The sequence below is a fragment of the Vigna umbellata genome, chromosome 1, assembly GCF_029865625.1.
Source record: "Vigna umbellata cultivar VRB3 chromosome 1, Vumbellata_1.0, whole genome shotgun sequence".
In the NCBI taxonomy this organism is placed as follows: domain Eukaryota; kingdom Viridiplantae; phylum Streptophyta; class Magnoliopsida; order Fabales; family Fabaceae; genus Vigna; species Vigna umbellata.
In genome coordinates, this window is record NC_142165.1 from 32,265,776 (window position 1) to 32,273,840 (window position 8,065).

The 8,065-nt window shown below is 31.3% G+C and overlaps 2 non-coding genes across 2 annotated transcripts; both read left to right on the plus strand.

The window, feature by feature from the left end:
- TRNAM-CAU (transfer RNA methionine (anticodon CAU)) lies at positions 1–85 on the plus strand. Its single transcript is given in 2 exon segments — positions 1–38; positions 50–85. It is a non-coding gene; the product is annotated as a tRNA-Met (tRNA).
- A 3,940-nt stretch (positions 86–4,025) lies between these two features.
- TRNAM-CAU (transfer RNA methionine (anticodon CAU)) lies at positions 4,026–4,110 on the plus strand. Its single transcript is given in 2 exon segments — positions 4,026–4,063; positions 4,075–4,110. It is a non-coding gene; the product is annotated as a tRNA-Met (tRNA).
- The last annotated feature ends 3,955 nt before the right edge of the window (positions 4,111–8,065 follow it).

An 8,065-nucleotide genomic window follows, 5' to 3' on the forward strand; every position in this document is an offset into this window, starting at 1 on the left:
GGGGTGGTGGCGCAGTTGGCTAGCGCGTAGGTCTCATAGCTTCTGAGTTATCCTGAGGTCGAGAGTTCGAGCCTCTCTCACCCCAATTTTGTTTTATATATCTTTATATTTTTAATTTTTATATATTTTCAATTTGTTTCTTTGTACATATTTTTTTTAATTTCTTCCCTTGTTTACTAGTTAATAAATTATAAAAAAAAAATTATATCCTTGTTGGTTTTCTAGTTAATAATTTTCAAATTCCCGTTACATGATAAATTTTTATTTTGACTTTATATTTCTCATTTAGCCACACAATTTTTTTATCACGATAATAAATAAATTAACATAAATAAGTTTTTACATAATATAATAAAGTATCATGTCATTGTAAAAAAATGGAAAGAACTTAATCTTAACTAGTGGTTAACTCATTATTGGATGCATGAACTAATTTTACGAACAAGTGAACTCATGAGTAATAAAAAAAATTTAAACTATTAATTAAAAAAATTTATTTATTATGTATCAAATTTGAGAAAAAATATTTGTTAGTTTTTTTAGTTTATTTACTTTTTATGTATCAAAATTCGGTTACTTATCATCCATATTATGCTTTTAAGAAGCGTGTTTTCGTAATTTGTAGAATGGCCATGATTTTTCAGTATTTGTGGTTACATTTACACTGTTTGGGTTAGTATCTATAATTTAACAGCAACTCAAATCTCAATGTTGATGAACTTTCGAAAACTCTATCTATCACACAAAACTACAATTGTGTAACTAATTTGATAGATTTTGACTTGAAATAAAAGTCTTTGATTACTCATTCAACTTTATGCGTAGAGAGTTTGACTTTCTAAGATATAATCTATCTACAATTTTGTATCACACAAACTTTTTGACAATAAGAGACGAAGTGATGAATTTAATGAAAATGCACCAAATCTTAAGGTCGAATGTTGTCCAACCAATGAAACAATGACTTAAAAGAATTTGGTGTATGTGATTATCTAATTTGAGATGTCAAAAGTAAGTTCTTGGTAACACCAAGATCTTTTTATTTTTGTTTGTTATTTTTATAAATAGATTTAAACTTTGTCTCCATTTATGTTCTTTTTATCCCAATATAAAAATGTGATTAAAAGGTATCTATTTGTTGGATGTTAGTTTATTTGATGTGTTATTTGATTTGCTTTTCACTTTTGTTATTATTATTAACAAAAATATCACCATTCTACATTAAAATGTAGTTTTTTTTAAAGGAATGATGGGCTTTATTAGAAAAAAATAAATCAAATATAAAATTTATAAATAATTTTAAAAATAATAAATTAATTTTGACAAATAACTAAAAGATTGGTAATACTTTGCCGCGTATCACAAATATACGAACTTGTATACTTTAAATAAAACATACAATATTTTAGGTAAGTAGTTTTGTTGGAGCAAATATACAACAGAGTATAAGTATTACATTTGAAAAAAATTAGTATATCTAAAACAAAAGATGCAATATTTTTATTAAGTAGATTTATTGCAGCAAATTTATAATAAAAGGTATTTAAATATCATGTTTGAATTTTTGAAGCAAGATTTAAATTTAATAATAATGTATAATAATAATAATAATAATAATACATTTTTATTGAAATCAAGAAAATAATGTTTTTAAAGTTTTTTTATCAAAGAACTATAAAACACAAGAACACATTAGATGTTGCTATGTGTTTTTAAAACATATTCAAAAACATTTTCAAAATAAGTGGTTTCCTGTTAACATGATGCAAACCACATGTTAAAAATCAAATAAGATATGCAACTAGACACTTTAATGTTTTAGAGAGGAATTCAAGTTTTGGCACTTTAAGTTAAGGTAAGAAAGTTGAATGAATTTTTAGAAAAATCTATTCAAATTAGTCTAAGCCTTAAAATCATTGTTCAATCTTAAAGACAAATATTTTTTAAATTGAGAAAATTTAGAAGGATAATTTATTTATTTGAAGAATTTATTTTTTTTAAAATTATTAGGATAAATTAATTTGAAAAGGAAATTAAAATTTAAAAAATTTTGTTTAAGGTATTTCAAATTAATATAGTAGAAATATTTCAAATACCTTAAAAATCATAAGAAATTCTATTGTTTTTCACATCACTCACAAAGGTTGAGCCAATTCGGTTTAAATTGAATACTCAATTGAGTTAGCTTAAATAAAATGCTCAATCAAGTCAAGTTAGATCGAAAGTTGAATTGAGTCGGTCCTAGATTAATGTTAAGACACGTCAACCGAAATGAAAGTTAATACACAGGTCAATATCTAGTACCGAAATTCGAGTTGGGTTGGCTAAGACGAAGGTCTTGTAAGGTTTTCTCACGCCAAAGGTCTTGTTAGGATGAAAGTCAAGACTAGTCGAGCCGAGACTTGATCTGAATGTCGAAAAAATTCAACCTAAATAGGGGAAGAGCTCTCTATTTATAGAGCTAGGGAGGAATCAATTAAATAAAAGAAATTAAAAATCATAAAGATTTTTAACGTTGGAATTAATTCACATTGAATATTTGAATGTTGGCATGTTTAAATTTCGTTTTCCAATTAGAATTCTAACGTTGCAATACAACGTTATGAAATCCAAAATCACAATTAATGCTTTTAACTTATGCAATAATATAATATTATAACATTTGCTTGACCTGAAGGTCAAGATGAATCAGTAAAGAAGAATGTCAAGATATGTTCGTTGGGTCAAGGGTCATGATTAGTTGGTATGGTTGAAGATCATGATGAGTTGATCCGGGTTGAAGTTCGTGATGAGACAACTTGGACCGAATGTCCTGATGAGTACACTTGGTTTAAAGGAAGAGACGAGCTAGCTCAGGTTGTTGATTATGATTACTAAATCCAACATGAAAGTCGAGAAAAATATACCCAAATCAAAGATTAAAATAAGTCATTTGGAGGTAAAATTAAGACGAGTCTACAATCGAGACGACTTGTTTCAATCTCATTATTAAAAATGTTGCAACATCAACCATTTATAGAACACTTTTAGCGTCGGATCAAAGTAACTTAAAGCTGACACTAAACTATATAAATTACTCTCTACAACACAACAACTTGACCTTATCTTAATATTCTTTTAAAAAATTACTTTTCATAAAAATTATATATTTAATAAAATATTATTAAATGATTATAATTTGTTTATATTTAAAAAAAGTGATGAATAAATTAGCATTAAAAACTACAAAATTGTGAAGATATTTATTAAATAAATTGAATTTATTAAATATTTTAATTTCAATAAAAAGGTTTTATTTTCATTTTTTATATAAAAAAGTTGAGAAATTATAATAACTAAAGTTGTATAAAATTATTATAAAAAATTACAAGGATGTAAATTGAGAGTGAAAAATTATTATATAATAACTATAATTTTTTTCGGAAGTGGTTTAAATTTAATTATTCATTTAATGTTATAAGAAACTATCATTTTTTTTAGAAAATTACGTGTCTATTTTGCATGCATTATTATATCGAAAAGGGAATAATCTACTATTTCATGTTGAGTTCATAATACAGTAAATTTAAACAATTGTAAGATAAGTAACTTTATATCACAGTGCTGAAACAAATTCTACTTTGCTAAATAATTAAAATTGTTAAAAATTAAATATCTATATGTAATTATAAAGAGAAAACCTAAATATAACATCATAGATAAAGTTGAGAAATTGAACCAACTCACCTAAATTGTATAAAAAATAAGACAATTTTTTTTATTAATATATGTTTTTATAATTCTTATTTGCAATATGTTTTCTTAATAGTCAAAATCAAGTCCATTTAAAGATAGGAATTGGAAGTAAAGATTATATATATTCTCAATTTTTTACATGTACTAACGTACTTTATTTACATATCTTCTCTCCCATTTCCTTGATTAACTTATGTAAATAAATAATGGCTAAACTTCCAACCGTAGAAAATAAGGAAGATAGAATTTCGAAATATAATCAATAATTATAAAAGTAAAACTTTCCAACAGGGGTGGTGGCGCAGTTGGCTAGCGCGTAGGTCTCATAGCTTCTGAGTTATCCTGAGGTCGAGAGTTCGAGCCTCTCTCACCCCAATTTGTTTTTATATCTTTTCAATTTATTTTCTCGTTCATTTGTAAAATCCTTAAATTTATTGTCTTGTTCATTTTATAGTTAAAGGATTTTCAAATTCCTATTATGTGATAACGTTTTATTTTGACTATCCAAAATTTAAAATTGAATATTTAATAAATTAAAAGTCTTAGTTTAAGTACAAAAATTTAGTATTTAGTTTAGTTTAATGTTTTTAATATTTTAATATTTTTCTTTTAGTTACTCAATTTGTTTATCACAATAATAAATACATTTATATATTTTTACATAATATGATAATGTATTATATCGTTGTAAAAAAATACAGAGCTCAATCTTAACTAGTGGTTAAAAGTAGATTATTTGACGTATGAAGATTTTATAAACAAGATAAGGCAATTTTAAAGCACAATGTGAAAAGTAGGGAATAAGACAATTTTGTATTCACCACAACAGAGTGATGTGGTTGAAAGGAAGAATCAGACCATCCTTGATATGGTTCAAACCATGCTTAAAGGAAGGAAATGTGTTAAAGGAGTTTTAGGCGGAGACTGTGCAATGTGTTATATACGTACAAAACAAGTGCTAACATTTGAAGCTGGATGGAATGACACTATAGGAAGCATAGAGTGGAAGAAAGCATAGCGTCAAACATTTCAAAGTGTCAACATCCAATTTCGTCCGGATAACAAAATAATATAAGTCTTTCTTTTTAATTTTATTTTAACTTATTTTATTTTATATTATTTTACTTTATATCTTTTTATGATTTTAATTTTGTTTTTACTATTATTTTATTTTTGTTTGTTTTTTATTTGATTTGATTTTTTATATGAGTATTTTAAAAAAAAGCAAAAAAAAGCAAAAAAAAAAAACGAAAACAAAAGAAAAAAAAAGGGGAAGAAAAAAAAGAAGCACGACACGTCCTTGATCACGCACACTCACATCCAATTCTCAAAAAGAAAAAAAAGGAAATTGTTCCTCCTTCACGCACACTGACACGCCCCCTTTTTTGGCTCTCCACTCCTCTGCTCCTCAGACCGGTAACCACCCCAATCACTTTTCCTTCTCCACTCCCAACTCCAGTACCTCCAACACCATCCATCATTCACCTCTGACCAAACACCTCTGCCTCCACCACGTTTTCTAACACCACCATCATTCACACACCCGTAACCACCCCAATAACATCACTGACACCACGCCTCAGTGCTAAAAAAAACCACCATTCCCCCAACCTTGATCCTCATTCCCTCATTCTCCATTGCCTCCAACACCTATCATCATCCATCCCCTGCTGCAACTCCCACTCGCCATCACGGGCACACACACAAACTTTCTATTTTTCCATTCACTCAACAGAACCTCATACTCCCACCCAACTTCAACTTCATCTTTCAATTGTCAAAAACCCCAAAGCCATTTTCATTTTTTCACACAAACAAAAAAAACACCTCCTCAGTATCAATTCACCTTCTTCATTTCCCCTACCATCTTCTTCAACAAAAAAAATCATTTCCCAAACCCCATTCGTTCTATACTGAAGCCATCTCCAATCATCAACAAAATGGAATCCTTAAGCAAGAAACACTATCCCTCCAGCCACGATGTCGTGGTCTAGTGATAGTGATCAACGATACCGGTAAGGAGTCGTGTCTGACAGCGATGCTGTAAAGAGGTAAACCCAACCAAGGATTTGGTCTCTCATTGTACAAGGGAAAAGCGACGTCAATGGCACTGACGAAACTTCAGTCAACGACGATGACGGCGGTTGGGCTCTGGTTGGGATGACGATGATGGCACGCTAGCAGTCAGTGTTTGGCGTGATGGAGCTCTAGAAGATTGATATGCGTCTTGATGGTGGTTGGTTCAGTGAAGCGAGGTTCGCGCTGGAGAAGACGAAGTTGCTGATCCGCGGCGACGCTTTTTGCTCGAGGTAGCGTCACAACGAGCACCTGTAGCAGCGAAGGTCCCTAGAATGGCGGAGTGGCGAGCAACGACGATGATGTCTCGTCGTAGTTGAGTCTCGGTCCCACGCGTGAAAGAGAGAGCGCGGAAGGAGGAGGGCCGTGGACGGCGACGACGCTTCCAACATTGGCGTTGTTGCCGACAATGTTCTTGGCCAGTCGCGAGGAACAGGGAGCGCGAAGATAGGAAGGAGGAGATAGACCTAGTGCCGTGGACGGTGGTAGCTCCGGCGGCGGGTGTCGTCACTGGTGACGCCGTGGATCACGATTCGCGGTGGCCGGTTGGAGTGGAGGCTGAGTCATGGCCGTGGGCGGCAGAGATGAGTGTCTCTGTGTTCTTTCATTCAAAGGAGAAGACCTGGGTCTCGCCGTTGCTCACACAAATGAGATGAAGTTGGAGGAACCCCTAATGGGTTTCTGATTAGGGTTAAGAGGCCTTGGGCCTGGTGCGGTTTGCTTCCCTTCTCTTCCTGCCACACGCGCAACTCCATTCGCACCCCCTTTCTTTGGGCTGAAGCCTATTTTGTTTCTGCAAACAAAAATAAAAAAAGGGGAATTGGACCTGAGCACACTATTTCGGGATGCACCTTCAGTTTGATCCTTACACCCATGACAGATACAAAGTTGGAGAAGAGGGTTTTGGCCCAAACAAAAGAGTCTCATGTTTTCTCCGCACCCCTGGTTTATATCCCTGCACCCCTACTCTTATTGTTTTGTTCTCCTGCTTTTATTTTTATGCTTTTATTAGTTGTTTTAAATTTTATTATATATATCTTTTGGACTTTTCGTTTTACATGAAAATTACAACAATAAAAAAAAAGAAGAAAGATAAAATATTAAAATACAAATATTTTAAATTAACAATAATAAAATATTAAAATTACAAATATTTTAAATTAAAAATAATAAAATATTTTAAAGGTTTAGGCACATGTGTGATCGCACGCATCGTCCTTGTGCTAAAACTTTTTCTTCTTCTTTTCTAAAAAAAACTAATAATAAAAGTTATAAAAATATTTTAAAGGTTTAGGCACATGTGTGATCGCACGCATCGTCCTTGTGCTAAAACCTTTTCTTCTTATTTTCTAAAAAATAATAAAATATTTTAAAGGTTTAAGCACATTTGTGATCGCACGCATCGTTCTTGTGCTCAAACCTTTTCTTCTTCTTTTCTAAAAAAAAACTAAAAATAATAATAAAATATTTTAAAGGTTTAGGCACATGTGTGATCGCACGCATCGTCCTTGTGTTAAAACCTTCTATCTTTCTTTTATAAAAAATACCAAAAAAATAATATTTTAAAGGTTAATCACATGTGTGATCGCACGCATCGTCCTTGTGCTAAAAACCTTTTCTGTTTATTTTATAAAAATACCGAAAAAATATTTTAAAGGTTAAGTACATGTGTGATCGCTCGCATCGTCCTTGTGCTAAAAAACCCTTTTCCCTTTCTTAAATAAAAAGACCAAAAATATAAAATCTTCAAAAAACTTAAAACATCAACATTTTCAAACAATAAACAATTTCTGCGCCAGAACTACGTGATCCTTGATTCTCCATCAAGAATGGAGATACGTAGGAGCAAGGCTGGTCCTTGTCAGGTTCACTTCCCCATTATCCAAAATCATTTCAAAACAAATTTTCGAACAATTTCCAAACAAATTTCTCAAACAGATTCAAAAGAACTACGTAACCCTGATTTCTCATTCTGAATGAGAATACGTAGGAGCAAGGTCAATCCTTGTCGGGCCCAAAAAACTAAAAAACATATTTTGTTTCTTTAGAGTTTTATTTTAGGGGATAGTTAAACATTTTGAAAACCACATCATATTCGCGTATTTAGTTAAAGGTACTGCCTTAGGACAGGCGTTGTAGGGTGCTAATACCTTCCCTACACGTAACCGACTCCCGAACCCAGAATCTGGTTTTTCCTAGACCATGCCTTATCATTTTATGGTTTTTCCGTAGTTTTCCAGAATAAACTATGGTG